At 35.3% G+C, this 18343-nt stretch overlaps 1 long non-coding RNA gene and 1 other non-coding gene across 2 annotated transcripts; both read left to right on the top strand.

Annotated features, from left to right (window-relative positions):
• The first annotated feature begins 3549 nt into the window (after nucleotides 1-3549).
• On the top strand, nucleotides 3550-6237 carry LOC137246500 (uncharacterized). Its single transcript, XR_010951518.1, has 2 exons — nucleotides 3550-4515; nucleotides 4607-6237. It is a non-coding gene; the product is annotated as an uncharacterized lncRNA (long non-coding RNA).
• An 11645-nt stretch (nucleotides 6238-17882) lies between these two features.
• Nucleotides 17883-17954, top strand: TRNAQ-UUG (transfer RNA glutamine (anticodon UUG)). The gene has a single exon. It is a non-coding gene; the product is annotated as a tRNA-Gln (tRNA).
• Nucleotides 17955-18343: the final 389 nt, after the last annotated feature.

Here is an 18343-nt window from a genome sequence, read left to right as displayed (position 1 = left end):
TCAAAAAACTGCTGGCAGTGTGTCTGTACATATGTATTTATAATTTGTAAAAAAAAAAAAAAAAAATCAGGTGTTTATCTGCAATGAATTTTGAATTTTGAATTTTTTTGTTATGTAAATACTGTATTAATTGTATTTATAAGTTATTGCGTTGCAATGTATTTTCTTTAATGTGCTGATTAAAAATTTGTGAAATCATCAATCGAAGTGTTAATTTGGAAATAAAATAAAAATAGCTACCCTTTTTCTGTGTGAAAAACATTCAAATTAGGTTTAAAATCGCCGCAATTTTAAACCTAATTTGAATGTTTTTCACACAGAAAATGGAGATTTCGTGTTGGGGATTTTGATTATGGGATTTTGATTTTGGGAATTTTGATTTGGGGATTTGGATTTGGGGATTTAGATTTTGGGGATAAAGGGGCTAACCCATCAGTGATACCATCTACCGCATACAAACCATTGGGAAACCACGAAATAGAAGGGTGGTTCATTTGGAGATGCTAGCAGCGGTTTGATCGAGAGATTTGTCTGATCCCGAAAGTATGCAATAATTGTGCAAGTATCACTCACATATACACGCGCATGGGCTATGAGAGAAGCTATAAAATCGTGCATCTGTAGTTATAGCTGAGAAGTTTATAGCTGAAAAATAAGTAGTAGATTCTTGAAATAGAAGCGCCTAGCAGTATGAGAGCGACACAGCACAGAGCATAAAAGCAGCAACAGTTGAGGCACGAAAGTCAGTTTGATTTAAGCACGCTATCTGTCGAGCAATAAAAGTGTTATTTTGAAAGTAGTCTAATAAAGACCATTTTGCATTATCGAATATTGGAGTTATTTAGAAATTTTGTAAATTTTGTTTTCAATCAAATAAAAAAAATATAAAAAAAATCGGCCCACTCCGGGATTAGTGGGGATGATAGCAGAATTGATTGAAGTTTTTTATGAGAAAAAAAAATTCGAAATTCGAAAAATCTCGAAAAACTGAAAAATTAAAAAAAAAACTTTAAAAATTTTTTTGTATTTTTTCCGAAAAGTACATTTAAAAACAATTAAAAAAAAAAGATCCCAAACGGTCAATTTTTGAAAAAGTTATAGCATTTTGAAAAAAAAACGGTGTTTTTTTTAAATTCATACCTTTTTTTGAGTTGGATGAAAAAATTTTAAAAAATTCTGAAAAACGTCTTTCGTAAGATAGAAAAAGAAGAAAAACTTTCAGCCAATTCTAAAGGGGTCGGGTTCAAAATTGGTCGAAATGGGATGGAATACCCCATATACATAATAGATACATTTTTACATTAGAAATTAATTCTTCTTATTTTGAGGGAGCAATAAACTTTGAAACTCGATTTCCCAACATTTTCATTTTGGCACATTCATGCTTCTGGCAAGCAGGCGACGATATGTATTTACATATTTATATAGGTTTTTTTATACGCTACGATCGTCATAGCCGAACATTACCATGTTCATACCTACATTTCTTAGCTTATATATGAACATACATACGTACATACATATGTATGCTTTTGCGTAAGAATAATTTTTGTTAGAAGTGGTTGGCTGAAATTTGATTACTCTTTGTGACTAAATAATGAGTTATCATACAATTGAACAAAAGAAATAATCAAATATGAATACTTTTGATGATCAAAAACTGAATATAGTTTTCAATCACATTTGAATAAAATGTGTTTACTTTAGGCGATCCAAAATTTAAAATCATTTTTAATTCGGCTTTCTGAATCTTTTCTGACTATATTTGTTGACTGAATAATGAATTTTATACTTGTTAAAATTTTACCTTTCATTGAATATCTTATTTTTTTCATATACACACATTTGTTCAATCATGAAGTTCAGAAATAATACATATAGGTATACAAATTTCAATATTTATACAAAAGATATTCTTCAAGACAAGAAATAATGTACCTAAATTTCCCCAACCATTTCTCCACCTTCGGCTTCCCAGAAAATACATAATGGTTGGACAATACAAAGGTTGTGAACTATCTGAACCCCATTTGAACAGGTATATGTATATCGGAAATTTTAGAAATAAGGTTTTTCAATTAGAAGAAAATTTTTCTAAACGGGGTCGCCCCTCGACAGTGTTTGGCAAGCGCTCCGGGTGTATTCCTGCCATGAAAAGCGGACTAGGTGAATCGTACAGTTGCGAAGGCCTGCAACAGCTCTAATGATGGAAGAAAGCTAAATGCTGGTATGAAACCATGCATGGTTAAATCGTATTAATTAAAAAAAACTATAAAACCGAACTAATAAAATTCATACCAAATTTTCGATCTATTTTATTTTTATTTTTTTCGGGCATTTGTAAAGGTCAAATATGCAAAAAATCATTATGGCCGCCGAGAAGAAAGAATGGTTTTACCTTCTTATATTTTTATTATGAGATGAATATATCATCGATAAGTAGATTCAAATACATATTTAATAATAATATGAGTATAAAACATTAGTAATAAAATAAATTAGTAATACTGAGATAGTCAATTTTCGAAAAACATCTTCTCCATATTTGGATAAAACGTTCTGTTCCATCGAAATATGTATTATAAAATTCACCCAGAGAGACGATCGAGAACACTTTTCATGACGCGAGAAATTTCATATTCTGCGGAAAGACCAACATCTCTAGCCGATTCTCCGAGCATTTTGCGGCGCCATCTTACAAGTTTTACCATATCAATATCCCATTTATCACAAAGATACTCCGCTTTTTCTATTGCTTCTTCACAGAGAGTCTCGAATTTCGAATTCATATTTGACAGTTTTTGTTAAAGCATTATTTAATAATTCCCATTGTAATGTTGAACATGAGAAAAAAAGATATTTGCTTTCAATTATTCCACAACCTGTCGCACGTGTTCTGGGTATATGCATGAATTTTTTAGTATGGCAAATTTTTTCCAGAAATCAGTTATAATAAAAATTAAAATTATCCAGGAAGTTCTGCTTTTCGGGCCATTTTGCGCCCACCTGTGAGTAGCGTCCGGTGCAAGATGCCCCCCTTCCCCCCCCCCCCCCCCCCCCCCCTACGCTTCTGATCCAACTTAAGTTCGAGCAGTGTTGTTACTCAAAATTTATTTCACTGCTCCCAACTCTGGTTATATGGCAATATACAATAGAACATAAAATTGGAAACAAATGAAACTACATAATTACGTGTATGCTTTGTTCTTTTCATAAAAATATAAAGCTTATATAATACGAATTTTCTATAGAATTGTCATTTTAACAAGCTGTATAAATATTTTGTATTTTTAATCATTAGGGGCAATGGAATTTTAATTAGGCACTTCAAACCAAAAATTTACTCAAGGTTAAATGGGTTGAGTTAAAAAAAAATATTTTCTTTCTATAATTTGTAGCTTTAATTCAAATAAGGAAGTGTTTTTATTGTTCAATTCTTGGAATCTGGAGGAAACGTTTTTGCTTATTTTTTATTCACACCGCCCAATTATGTATAAATAGCGCCCACAAAATTGATCTTGGTGTACTTTAAATTTAAAAATCGGTGGAAATAGTCTTAAGATAAAATGTATTTTTGCAATTATATCGCGCTGTTCTTTGTCATGCTTACCTACCTTATGACTTACACGAATTCGGAATATCGCATGCGAGCTGGCACTGATTCGAATATAGAAACGTATCCTTATTTGGTATCAATACGTCTTAATAACGAACATCACTGCGTTGGATCATTAATCGATATGAATAAGGCGGTTACAGCTGCAAATTGCGTGAAAGAGTGTGAAAAGCACTTGTACACTGTTGCAGCTGGTGTAACGAATTTATGTGACGAACATGCACAAATTCACAATGTGGAGAAAATACATTATCCATCTTATGCTATTCCCGGATATGATAGGCGTATTGCTGTGGTGGAAGTGCAAGGAATGTTTGAGGGCCCAACAGTACGAACAATAGAATATCGCGGTTGCATATATCCACCAAGGCGCACACGTATGGAAGTTGCTGGATGGGGTCATACAACTACAGAAGATGGGGTGACTTCGAATATACTCCAATCTACTGTCCTTTATTTAAATGATTATGAGGTTATTTATTTGGGGCAACATGGATATTTCCAAAAATCAATGAACGACGAAGTTCTAGATACACGTGTTGCGGACGTTAAATTTATTGGGGCACCGGGCGTTGTGAATGGACAACTTTGTGCGGTGATGATATTTAATCTGGGTGATGAGTGTATTTTTAGATGCACAAATATTCGAAATTATATTTCCTTTTTAGATCATGTGAAGAATGGTCAATGGGTGTGCCCCTAAATCCCCAAACACAGAATCCCCAAATTTAAAATCCCATAACCAAAATCCCCAACACAAAATCCCCGCACTTTTTTGGGGCTAAATCCCCAAACCATTTTTGAGGAAATATCAAAAAACCTCGAATACAAAATCACAAAAATTTAAATTAAATCATAAGGTAAAGTTCTGACGCGTATAATTACGCATTTATATATATGTAAGTATGACTATAAGCATAAAGTAAAATTATGGGGAATAACCTAACGGTACACGTACTATTTGCATTGTGTTTTCATATCTTCTTTCAGTTCTAACCATGTCAATGTTATATTGCGAATTTGACAACAACTTCTTCTGTACATCAGTGGCACAGCGGCTTAGGTCTTCAACTACCGTGCAAAAGTCGTCGATTCAATGCCGATCACGGATTTAAATTTCATTTTCTATTTATTTAATTTTGGTTTATTTAATTTTATTTAATATTAATTTATTAATTAATTTATTATTAAAAATACTGTGAAAAAATGTTAAAAAATTTAAGTGAAAAACCTCGATCTGGTAGTGAAACGAGGATGAGAAAATATCGCAAAATTAGCATAATATCATTAATATAGCTATTGAATAGAAGGAAACTACGAAAGCAAACTGCAAAAGTTCTCAAAATAATTGAGAAACGGAAAATTCTAAACGTTACAGATCTCCATCCCCTAAATATTTTCTTGGAGAAAAAATTCCTTTAAAGTATAAGTTTTGTTTGTCAAATGAATTTCTATCGCCTTATTAACTGCAAAATGTATCGAATTATTCTTGGCGATAGACGATAAAATTACCAGAAAACTGCTGGCAGGGTTTTGTAATGTAATTTATACATAAAAATATATGTATGTACATATGTATTTATAATTTGTAAAAACAAAAAAAAAAATGTTCCGGTGTTTATCTGCAATGCAATGAATTTTGAATTTTTTTGTTATGTGAATACTGTATTAATTGTATTTATAAGTTATTGCGTTGCACTGTATTTTCTTTAATGTGCCCATTAAATATTTGTGAAATCATCTATATTGAAGTGTTAATTTGGAAATAGGATAAACATAAATATCCTATCGGCGCGATTTTAAACCTAATTTGAATGTTTTTCACACAGAAAATGGGGATTTCGTGTTGGGGATTTTGATTTTGGGGATTTTGATTACGGGATTTTGATTTTGGTGATTTTGATTTGGGGATTTAGATTTTGGGATTTCGATTTTGGGGATAAAGTTGGTAACCCATGGTCGATACCGTTTAGACGATTAAGCGCCAATTAAGTAAGTTAAGAAGAATCGTTAAATGCGGGATGTTGTCATACATAAATCGTCTATTGAGTGGAAAATCACCAATACTCGGCTGAACACATCATTTCATACACGCGGAAGCTCACGTCAAAGTAAATAGAAATTATTCTAAGATAGAGCTTTCTCGAAACGGCAGCTGAGATATGGTGATATTCCCATCAACAGTCGAAATAGCGATATTTATTTTCGTGTTATCTGCAAATAAATATTTATATTTGCGATTTAAGAACAAATATTTTTGATTGTTTGCAATGAAAGTGTGACATATGCAATGCATTAGATTGTGAGATCAAACTTTATTCTTAGCTTTAAACATTCCTCGTTAATGAATAGACCATGAGATAAAAAGAAAATTTCGGAATAAGTACCTACTTTATGGCTCTGGAAAACTCCGTATAAAAAAGCTGTTGCAATCAACCTTATGGAAATCAATGTATCCTGTTACTGACGCCATAGCATAACGCCTTAGTGATAACAATAGTAGCTAAGCATTTTGTTTTTGGTTGAAGTACATAGCTGAGCCTAACCTAGCAGTTCACCAATAATTAATTAATTTCTTTCAAAACTCAATAAATCATTTGAAATAAGGGCAAATATCAAAAGATGTTTGGAATATTTGGTGTTTTTAAAATATGTTTATGAAGAAAAAACTTTGAAAAGCTGGAACAGTATCGTTCCATACGATCACTGTAGCAGGTTTTATGTACCCATGGATGTAATTTCAGAGTAACCCCATTTAACACGAAACGAAAGTGATTTTGATTCAAACGATCAATACGTCTAGGTTATAAAGAATAAATATTTACTACTCTTTACGAAAAGTCACTCCCTCACTATAGCAGGCACTTTTTAGTTGATCTGAGTAGTGATCGCACGATACGAGTACACTGAGTGAGTAGTATGGATACTTTTCAAAAAACAAAAAATACTCGAATATTTCGTACTCGATGCTTTTTTCCAATTTCTGAATAAAGTATAGATACTTTACTTCGATACTTTACCAAGTTCCGGCATCTGCATGTCTAAGATCAACAAAGTTCAGTCCATTAACACCATAGTTTGAGCATAAATTGAGATTGTCAACGATGCGCTATAAGCTCCACATTTAACTTAAACTGATTTTTTGATAATGGTGGAGTGGGAGACGATTTCTGCATATTAAAAGAAAATTATGTGTTTATTGTCAAGAACCACTAACTCCAACATAATTATGAAAAGCTGCTAACTACGTAAAATTCAATACATTTTAACTTGTCATGCAAGATAGCTTTTTCGTTCTAGTGTGAAATTTTGGTGGATGGAGTTAACATCTTTTACAGCATCGGCGACGATATATATATATTGACAATGGTTGTTGTTGTTGTTGTTGTTGTAGCAGTGCTTCGCCCCATACAATAGGTGCGGCCGATCACAAATTGTCATGAATATCCTCTAATGCGAGTCCAAGGAAACTTGCTGTTTCAACAGGGGTGCACCATAATGAGAGGGGTGTTAGTAGCGTTGGTTCCACAAAACAGTTAAAGAGAGGGTTGGTGTCATGTGGGGACACATTACAAGCAGGACATATGTTTTGTACATATGTCGGCGTTGATTCTGGATAGGTAAGAGTTAAACCTGTTACAGTACCTAGATCGCAGTTGAGCTAGAGTGATGCGCGTTTCCCTAGGGAGAGTGCGTTCCTCCTCTTCTAGTTTTGGATATTGTTCTTTGAGTACAGGATTCACCGGGCAATTCCTGGCATAGAGGTCCAACGCCTGTTTGTGGATTTCACTGAAGACCTGCTTGTGTTTTTATCTTCATACGGTTGTGTTCTCAGGTGCCGTATTTCCTCATAATGCTTACGGAGATGACTCCGTAAGCCCTTGGGCGGTGTAGGATCATCAATCAGATGTCTGTTGGGATGCCCAGGTTCCTGGGTATTCAACAGAACTGTTTGATTAGCACTTCATTTCTGTCCTTGATGGGGAGTATTCTCGCCTCATTATGTAGATGGTGTTCTCGGGAAATAAGAAGACAACCCGTGGCGTTTCTGAGGGTGGTATTTTAGCAGTTCTGTAGCTTCTTCCAGTGAGTAGTCTTTAGGCTGGCGACCATATCGGGCACGCGTATCATGCAATCGGCTGGCCAATTGCTTTGTAAGTGGTAATAAGCGTTTCTTTACTGTCCAAGTACTGCCAGCAAGAGATTTGAGGATTTTATTGCGGCTCTGGATTTTCGGTACAATTGCGGCTGCATGCTCACCAAAATGTAGATCTTGATCGAACGTCACACCCAAGATTTTGGGGTGTAAGACAGTCGGTAGCGTAGGGCCATTGGCTTGGATTTTCAAAATGGTCGACATTTGGGACGACCATGTTGTAGATAAGGTCGCCGATGATGATAGTCGGCGATAATGTCAGGTTTCGCGGGGCGAAAAAAATGGAGAGATCGCCGTTTATTTTGTTGCAAAGCTCATCGATCTGTGGGCCTGGGCCTGTGGCCATTATTGTGCAGTCATCGACGTAGGAAACGATAGTGACTCCGCCATTTTCCATTTTTCGGGTATGACAAAGGTGGAAAGGGATCGGCTGAAGAGATGTGCTAAATATTTTAATCCCTCTTTACCTAGGTTTTTAAGCATCGGCATGGCAATGCCGTCTGGGCCCACTGCTTTAGATCGTTTAGCGTGACCGATGGCATCCTCAACCTCTTTTGGTGATGGCAATTGGGGACGCGCTGAACCGGCAGAGAGGTTACAATCCCTTAAATGCTCCTCCTATTTCGCCCGCTTGTGTTCATCTACGCATGTTGACACAAGGCACACATCTAAAATCTGAAAAGTTTTTTCGAAACAGTGACTCAACTTGAGAAACATAACGTTCTGAGCATCATAGCAGCGTCTTTCAGGCGGTGGTGGCTGCTATAAATGAGGCCGTTGATCACCGCAGGAATGCTGTTCACGGCTATAATAAAATTTGTATTTACTCTGACAGCCAGGCTGCACTAAAAGCGCTTGGATCGGTCACATGTAAGTTCGGGACAGTAGAGAAGTGCCGCAAATCTCTTAACGAGATCGCTGAGCAAACTTCCCTCAGCCTGGTATGGTTGCCTGAACACTCGGAAATACCTGGCAATGAGATGGCTGACGAACTTGCAAGAGGCGGAACATCCGATCCGCTTTCGTCGTCCTGGAAGGGATTGAGCATGCCGCTCGCTACCTGTAAGCTCAATTTGAAAGGAACTTTCCTTAGGTAAGCGGGTGTGAGATGGAGCAATCTCGAATCCTGCACCCACAGTAAGCTCGTGTGGCCTGAATGGTATACGAGACGCACAAGAAGTCTCCTTTTTCTTGGAAGGGGGGACATATCTCTGGTGGTTGAACTTTTAACCGGCCACATAGCAATCGGCAAGCATGTACAACAGCTGGGTGCTCCTTATAATGATTACTGCAGAAGCTGCAAAGACGAAGAGGAGATAGACACAGTCAAGCATTTTCTGTGCGACTGTCCTGCGCTTTGACGCAAGAGGAAGAAGTCTCTGGGATCTCCCTTCTTTGAAGATCTTTGTGATCTGGCTAAGTTGGAACCTAAAAAATTCCTGACATTTACTGAATCGACCTGTTGGTTTGAGTAGGGGAGAGATCGACGTGGTATCACAATGGGACCTTTTGGGCCTAAGTGCACTGGTGCTCGCACCGGTGGCCACTCTAACCTAACCTAAAGTTCTGAGCAAAAAGGAAATTTTTTACAAAGCAAACAAATCTATTACTTAAGTTGAAAAAATATAGTTTCCAACTTGTATTTATGTATGGCTCTCTCAGTGGACTCAAATGTAAGATTACAATGCTACAGTATTTTCACGAAAATAAAATAAAATATGTATAACTTATTCTTAATTAATAGCCCTTCTTTACTACTATCAACCAGGTGTTTATTTCTCACAATAAACCGCTTTTGGCTTTGGTGGTACCTCCTCGGGGAAGATTTTTATTTCAACCCATCCAAACTCTATATCCAAAGTAGGACATAAACTGAAGAAATGTGTTGGATATGCATTTGAAAGCTGTGCATTTCTCAAAATCTCTCAAAGGTCTGAAAATAATTTGAGAAAGACGTTGGAGGTCAACTCGAGAACTATCTGGTTTAAGAATAATTATAGCATGATGTTTGATATCAGCTCCGGAACTAGATATATATTTCGCTAAGGCTGGGAAATATTTTTTCCATGTTTGACGAGTAAACAAAACTCAGCTGTTGCCGTATCGACAAATTATCTAGATAAAAAAAAACAGTACGCACAGCCGTACAAAAAAGCTTACCCTAAAGGCGGCCTTAAACTGTGACTGAAAAACTGCTCAGTAGTTTAAATTTGACTAGGGTTTAAGCAAACTTAGTTTAAGCTTAGCTTTTTATACTCAGTTGAGCAGAGCTCACAGAGTATATTAAGTTTGATTGGATAACGGTTGGTTGTACATATATAAAAGAATCGAGATAGATATAGACTTCCATATATCAAAATAATCAGGATCGAAAAAAAATTTGATTGAGCCATGTCCGTCCGTCCGTCCGTTAACACGATAACTTGAGTAAATTTTGAGGTATCTTGATGAAATTCGGTATGTAGGTTCCTGAGCACTCATCTCAGATCGCTATTTAAAATGAACGATATCGGACTATAACCACGCCCACTTTTTCGATATCGAAAATTTCGAAAAACCGAAAAATTGCGATAATTCATTACAAAAGACAGATAAAGCGACGAAACTTGGTAGATGAGTTGAACTTATGACGCAAAATAGAAAATTAGTAAAATTTTGGACAATGGGCGTGGCACCGCCCACTTTTAAAAGAAGGTAATTTAAAAATTTTGCAAGCTGTAATTTGGCAGTCGTTGAAGATATCATGATGAAATTTGGCAGGAACGTTACTCCTATTACTATATGTACGCTTAATAAAAATTAGCAAAATCGGAGGAGGACCACGCCCACTTTAAAAAAAAAAATTTTTTTAAAGTAAAATTTTAACAAAAAAATTAATATCTTTACAGTATATAAGTAAATTATGTCAACATTCAACTCCAGTAATGATATAGTGCAACAAAATACAAAAATAAATGAAAATTTCAAAATGGGCGTGGCTCCGCCCTTTTTCATTTAATTTGTCTGGGATACTTTTAACGCCATAAGTCGAACAAAAATTAACCAATCCTTTTGAAATTTGGTAGGGGCATAGATTTTATGACGTTAACTCTTTTCTGTGAAAATGGGCGAAATCGGTTGATGCCACGCCCAGTTTTTATACACAGTCGTCCGTCTGTCCTTCCGCATGGCCGTTAACTCGATAACTTGAGCAAAAATCGACATATCTTTAATGAACTTAGTTCACGTGCTTACTTGAACTCACTTTATCTTGGTATGAAAAATTAACGAAATCCGCCTATGACCACGCCCACTTTTTCGATATCGAAAATTACGAAAAATGAAAAAAATTCCATAATTCTATACCAAATACGAAAAAGGGATGAAACATGGTAAAAAAAAAAAATTTTTTTAAAGTAAAATTTTAACAAAAAATTTAATATCTTTACAGTATATAAGTAAATTATGTCAACATTCAACTCCAGTAATGATATAGTGCAACAAAATACAAAAATAAATGAAAATTTCAAAATGGGCGTGGCTCCGCCCTTTTTCATTTAATTTGTCTGGGATACTTTTAACGCCATAAGTCGAACAAAAATTAACCAATCCTTTTGAAATTTGGTAGGGGCATAGATTTTATGACGTTAACTCTTTTCTGTGAAAATGGGCGAAATCGGTTGATGCCACGCCCAGTTTTTATACACAGTCGTCCGTCTGTCCTTCCGCATGGCCGTTAACTCGATAACTTGAGCAAAAATCGACATATCTTTAATGAACTTAGTTCACGTGCTTACTTGAACTCACTTTATCTTGGTATGAAAAATTAACGAAATCCGCCTATGACCACGCCCACTTTTTCGATATCGAAAATTACGAAAAATGAAAAAAATTCCATAATTCTATACCAAATACGAAAAAGGGATGAAACATGGTAAGGTAATTGGACTGTTTTATTGAAGCGAAATATAACTTTAGAAAGAACTTTATAAAATGGTTGTGACACCTACCATATTAAGTAGAAGAAAATGAAAAATTTCTGCAGGGCGAAATAAAAAACCCTTAAAATCTTGGCAGGTATTACATATATAAATAAATTAGCGGTATCCAACAGATGATGTTCTGGGTCACCCTGGTCCAAATTTTGGTCGATATCTGGAAAACGCCTTCACATATACAACTACCACCACTCCCTTTTAAAATACTCATTAACTCCTCTCGTTTGATACCCATATTGCACAAACGAATTCTAGAGTCACCCCTGGCCCACCTTTATGGCGATATCTCGAAACGGCGTCCACCTATGGAACTAAGGATTACTCCCTTTTAAAATACTTATTAACACCTTTCTTTTGATACCCATATTGTACAAACAAATTCTATAGTCGCCCCTGGTCCACCTTTATGGCGATATTTCGAAAATGCGACCACCTACACAACAACCACCACTCCCTTTTAAAACCCTCATTAATACCTTTAATTTGATACCCATATCGTACAAACACATTCTAGAGTCACCCCTGGCCCACCTTTATGACGATATTTCGAAACGGCGTCCACCTATAGAACTAAGGCCCACTCCCTATTAAAATACTCATTAACACCTTTCATTTGATACCCATATCGTACAAACATATTCTAAAGTCACCCCTGGTCCACCTTTATTGCGATATCTCGAAAAGGCGAACACCTATAGAACGAAGGCCCACTCCCTTTTAAAAATACTCATTAACACGTTTCATTTGATGCCCATATCGTACAAAGTCTAGAGTCACCCCTGGCCCACCTTTATGACGATATCTCGAAACGGCGTCCACCTATGGTACTAAGGATTACTCCCTTTTAAAATACTCATTAACACTTTTCTTTTGATACCCATATTGTACAAACAAATTCTAGAGTCAGCCCTGGTCCACCTTTATGACGATATTTCGAAAATGCGACCACCTATACAACAACCACCACTCCCTTTTAAAACCCTCATTAATACCTTTAATTTGATACCCATATCGTACAAACACATTCTAGAGTCACCCCTGGTCCACCTTTATGGCGATATTTCGAAATGGCGTCCACCAATAGAATTAAGGCCCACTCCCTTTTAAAATACTCATTAACACCTTTCGTTTGATGCCCATATTGTACAAACAAATTCTAGGGTCACCCATGGTCCACCTTTATGGCGATATCTCGAAACGGCGTCCACCTATGGGACTAAGGATTACTCCCTTTTAAAATACTTATTAACACCTTTCTTTTGATACCCATATTGTACAAACAAATTCTAGGGTCACCCGTGGTCCACCTTTATGGCGATATCTCGAAACGGCGTCCACCTATGGTTCTAAGGAATACTCCCTTTTAAAATACTCATTAACACCTTTCATTTGATACCCATATCGTACAAACGCATTCTAGAGTCACCCCTGGTCCACCTTTATGGCGATATCTCGAAACGGCGTCCACCTATGGGACTAAGGATTACTCCCTTTTAAAATACTCATTAACACCTTTCATTTGATACCCATATCGTACAAACGCATTCTAGAGTCACCCCTGGTCCACCTTTATGGCGATATCTCGAAAAGGCGACCACCTATACAGCTACCACCACTCCCTTTTAAAACCCTCATTAATACCTTTAATTTGATACCCATATCGTACAAACACATTCTAGAGTCAACCCTGGTCCACCTTTATGGCGATATTTAGAAACGGCATCCACCTATAGAACTAAGGCCCACTCCCTTTTAAAATACTCATTAACACCATTCGTTTGATGCCCATATTGTCCAAACAAATTCTAGGGTCGCCCCTGTTCCACCTTTGTGGCGATATCTCGAAACGGCGTCCACCTATGGAACTAAGGATTACTCCCTTTTAAAATACTCATTAACACCTTTAATTTGATACCCATATCGTACAAACGCATTCTAGAGTCAACCCTGATCCACCTTTATGGCTATATCCCTAAATGGCATCCACCTATAGAACTATGGCCCACTCCCTCATAAAATACTCTTTAATGCCTTTCATTTGATACACATGTCATACAAACACATTCCAGGGTTTCCCTCGGTTCATTTTCCTACATGGTTATTTTCCCTTATGTTGTCACCATAGCTCTCAACTGAGTATATAATGTTCGGTTACAAATGTACATACATATATACATATTCAATAATACTCCAATTAAAGGCAGACATGTATAAAAAGCTTGGTCGCTTTGATGCTGTGGCAGTGGCTTAAGTTATTAATAAAACAACTTGTCGCTTTCCGCGTTATGAAGCGACGAAATCAATTATGGCAATCCGCGTATACGGCCATGGATATGTAAATATCAATGCTCGTAGCAGAGAATTTAAACACAATGAGAAGGAGTTTTTTTGGCATCCACTGCTTACGATCCATTTGCATGTGACACGTCTTGCACTTCACCACTATTCCCCAAATTCATGTTAACTTAACAGGGTGCAAGACGTAACAGAAAATTCTCTTAACGATTTTCTCTGTTCGTCTGTTACCAAAAAATTCTCTGATCAGAGCAAGTATATTGCAAATTTAATTCTCTGATTTTTTGTAAATAATGGAAGGTTGAAGTCTTCGGCACAGACGAAGACAGTCCTGTCCTTACTTGTTTTTTTTTATATTCAAAGTGTGAATTTGAATCTGTGCCTATGATTCAGGGCAAAACAAAAACAAAAGTGCTACAAGTGTATAGATAGGGGTTAAGCAGCTCCGATGTAAAGAAATATTTTGACAAGTATAAAATACATTATTCAGTCAACAAATATAGTCAAAAAATATTCAGAAAGCTGAATTAAAAATTATTATAAATTTTTGATCTCCTAAAGTAAACACATTTGATTCAAATATGATTCCAAAATGTGGTTGAAAAAATATATTCAGTGTTTGATCATCTAAATTATTCATATTTGATTATTTCTTTTGTTCAATTGTATGGTAACTCATTATTTTGTCAGAAAGAGTAATCAAATTATATTGATATGTAGGGAAATTGAAAATTTAATCACCTAAATGGTGAGTGGGTATAAACAAACCTAGATTGGTATATATGTACACACATATATTCCTAAACTAAAGATCAGCCTACACCCCCATTTCCCACCCACTTCATTGATACCAATATATCCATGCATAAGCTAACAAATGTTTTTACATTCACATGTTCAAATAAAAGACAAACTGTTTCAATCAACCACTTCCTACAAAAACTATTCTTACGCACAAGCATATGTACAAATCTATGTTCATATGTAAGCTAAGAAATATTTTTATATTCGCATGTTGACAAACAAAACAAAATTCACTTCAACCATCCAACCATACGCACAAGCACACACACATATGTACATATGTATACTCATGTTTTGTATGTAAATCGCAAAATCCTGAAAACTAGCTTCCTCTTGATTTTTCATTCATAAATGCTTCTTCTTAAGTTGTCCGAATTTGTGATAGAATTCGGCAACATGGCATTTTGCAATTCGGCAACATGGAATTTGATAAAATCGTCAAAAGACAAATTTTTGCGATTTTATAAATTCCAACTTCGATGCATATTGGGGGTATTCATTATGACGAGCATAACTACTTTCATAACCCCGCACTTTTCCTATGAAATAATACCAAACTATTTATAAGCCTGTATGAAAGTACTAATATGGTAGTAAAAAATGCAAATAGACATGCACAGATATTGCCTAGTAATTGTCCACTAACATATTAACTATATAATCTAAAACTTTCCATCCATTGTTCATATAAATTATTGCAAATAATTTTCCCATATCCTGAATTGCCGAGTTGTCACAGCTTATGGACATTTTTATTTGCTATTTGAAACCCCCTATCATATTCTGCCGAAAAATTGTTCGCGCAGTCACGCTGCCAAATTTGCAGCAACTGTGTTGCAGTTACTACATAAGAGTGGTGTTTTACCCGTTTCTGGCCCGAATTCGCACTGTGACGTCATACTCTATATGCTGACTTGTTTATCACATGTCAGTACAAAGTAAGAATTTTACATTATTTTCATAGATAAAAATTAATATATGGGAGCGGCGAAATAAATTAAAGTAATTTTGCGAAGAAATATAACACTATTTCGCAAAAGAGCAATAAATTCGTTTATTTTAATTTTATAATAAATTCCCCTTTTAGCTGTGAGTTATTAAAGGTATAAACGGCAACACTTTTAACCACCGACGACACATAATTTGGCTCGTGCCTATTGTATTTCGTCGGCTAATTGCTACGAGCATTGATATTTACATATACATGGCCGTATACGCGGATTGCTATAATTGATTTGGTCGCTTCATAACGCGGAAAGCGACAAGTTGTTTTATTAATAACTTAAAACACTGCCACAGCATCAAAGCGACCAAGCTTTTTATACATGTCTGCCTTTAATTGGAGTATTATTGAATATGTATATATGTATGTACATTTGTACTTTTTTGCTTTGGTTTGTATTTTCCAGGCATGCTTAACCAACGAAACGATATCATTTCGTTGCGATAATCAACGTTAATAAACGAAACGAAGTCATTTCGTTTCGTTTATTAACGTTAAGATCGTCAAATTAACGAAATGATTTCGTTTCGTTTTCTGCCATATCAAAACGAAATCAAATCGTTTATGCTGATTATTAATTTCAAACTATGCTGGCAAAGCTGATTGATGGCGGAGTCATTAAAGGTGAAAGCATTATCCAAGCTGATTGCAACTTTTCTCATGAATTTTGACAGTACGAACATTTCTCAGAGTATTTTTGACATTACCACCAACGAATTACACAAACAAATTACATAGAGTTTGTGTGTGTATGTGCGCTCGTTGTTGCCACCTTACGGCTTCATCATGGCTATAGCATTGCCAGCACAATTCAAACATAAAGTATCACGTTTTCGTTAACGTTTTTAACGTTAACGAAAGCTTTTCGTTTCGGTTAAAAACGAGATACAATTTATCTTGATAATTTCTTTATCGATAATATTTCGAAGTGTTTCAACGGAAACGGTGGAAATTTTTTGATAAACGATTAGCTTAACGTTAAGGTGCATCCCTGGTATTTTCATACATATATATTCAATGATACAATGCTCAACATCTGATCAACAGGCACATGTCTTTTGTGTATTGTTGGTCTTATTTACATATTTAAGGGTTGATTTGAGGCAGGTCAAATGTATTTAAGTTTGACTTGGCTTATCAAACCTGCCTTTGAAAATATACAAGTACATATGTACTTACATCATTGTACTGAATAACACATATAAAATGCTTTAGGAAATTTCTTTATAGGTACCTCCCCTCCCACCCATAGTCCAAATAATAACTAAATATTTTTTTATTTATTCAATTGTTATCAAATATTTTATTTATTTCAATTTTTCAATTTATTAATAATTCATACTTCATGGTTAATATGCATACATTTTATGCAAATTAACGTTTTATAAATATGCAATGGATTTCGTGTGCACAGAAATTCCAAGTGTGCAAATGCCGTCGGCAAAACACTATTTGCATGCATATTTCAATTTGCATACATTTTCCTAACATTTTAATTTATTAACAAAAAGGGATGGGATAATTCATAAATGTATGATTAATTTACATACATTTCATGAAAGGGCATATTTTGGGTATATGAATAGGTTTTTGTTTGTAAAGAAATAAGCAAAATTTCTGCAATTTGCATCAACATAAAACAAGCAAATATATTGCTACAAGTAATAAAATTTAAATTTAATTAATCCTACTAAATACCTATATTCCCACAAAGAAATCATATTAAGAGAAAATCCAGAGAATTTATACACCAGCTGAAACTCTTGACAGAGAATTTTCTGCTGTTAACTGGTTAACATTGAAATTGGATTATGTGTGGTGAAGTGCAAGACGTGTTCACATGCAAAGAAGTTGGAATCTAGCAAAAACGCCTTCTCATTGTGTTTAAATTCTCTGTAAATACCATAACATAATTTTAGTTTGAAGGTGAAATTTGGTAAAACAAAGTGTACAGAAAATTTTATATTACCAGTAGAACAATGTTAAGTTAGCTTGCTGTTAAATGCGGCATTAGGAGACCATTGGTTTAATGGTTCTATGGTGTAATGGTTAGCACTCTGGACTTTGAATCCAGCGATCCGAGTTCAAATCTCGGTAGAACCTGGTTGAATCTTTTTTTTTTTTTTAATTTTACGCTTATGTTTAAATATAGGGTTACGTGATCCTTTTTGATTTAAAATCCAACTTCAAATCAAGCATACTTTTTATATTATATGATTCGAAATCCAAATAAAAATAATTTTTATTTATTTGATTCTTCATGCGAATCAAAGATACTTTTTATACCGAGCTGTACTTGTACACAGGGCATTATAACTTTGATTGGATAACGGTTGGTTGTACAAGGAATGCTGCAGATTCTCAGCCATTCTGTGTGTTAAGTGCTTAAGGATTCCGATATACAGTTCTTGTTCTGAATGAATCAAATTGAAATTGGAATGAAAAATTAATGGAAAGGAATGAGAAATGTTTACGAACAAAGAAATCTAGCA

The sequence above is a fragment of the Eurosta solidaginis genome, chromosome 3, assembly GCF_040869045.1.
Source record: "Eurosta solidaginis isolate ZX-2024a chromosome 3, ASM4086904v1, whole genome shotgun sequence".
Classification (NCBI taxonomy): domain Eukaryota; kingdom Metazoa; phylum Arthropoda; class Insecta; order Diptera; family Tephritidae; genus Eurosta; species Eurosta solidaginis.
This window is presented reverse-complemented; position numbering and strand designations above follow the sequence as displayed.